Below are 674 nucleotides of genomic sequence, written 5' to 3' on the forward strand. Positions count from 1 at the left end.
TGGATCCTGGACTTAGCCGATATTTCTCTTCATATAATATGGATCCGGGACTTAGCCAATTTTTCTCTTCATATAATATGGATCCGGGACTTAGCCGATTTTTCTCTTCATATAATATGGATCCGGGACTTAGCCAATTTTTCTCTTCATGTGGTAACGTATGCCAATCGCTCACAAGTCATGGGATAAGGGTACTTGTGTTCTTCCATCTTCTAAGTCCCGCACGGGGACATCGTGATCGCCCCAAGTCCGGAATAGCGCCAAGTCAAGCCCCACGGTGGCCGTGCAGGACCTGTTAGCGGCGGCCCCACTGACAGCACTAATCCGGACTTAGAAATTATATCTTTCTAATCGAACACCACACACGCAACACCACCATACCACCATCTCCTTGCAAGTACCTAAGTACCCGCAACTCCATGGTGAAGGCAATGTCACTCCATCACCAACCTCTTTGCATTGCAAGCACTTGCGTACCTACAACACTCCGAAGAAGGCAACGGCGCGCGATGCTCGACTCCACACACCACACCACACCATACCACCGATGGCCAGCCAGCCAGCCAGCCCAGCTAAGGGCTAACCCACCAACCAACCACCAATGGCCTAGGCCAGCCGGATCCCACCTTCAAGTCCAAGCACAGCCAAGTGCAAGTACCGCCAAGTGTTCACCA

This window comes from Anopheles ziemanni (assembly GCF_943734765.1).
Source record: "Anopheles ziemanni chromosome X unlocalized genomic scaffold, idAnoZiCoDA_A2_x.2 X_unloc_22, whole genome shotgun sequence".
Classification (NCBI taxonomy): Eukaryota; Metazoa; Arthropoda; class Insecta; order Diptera; family Culicidae; genus Anopheles; species Anopheles ziemanni.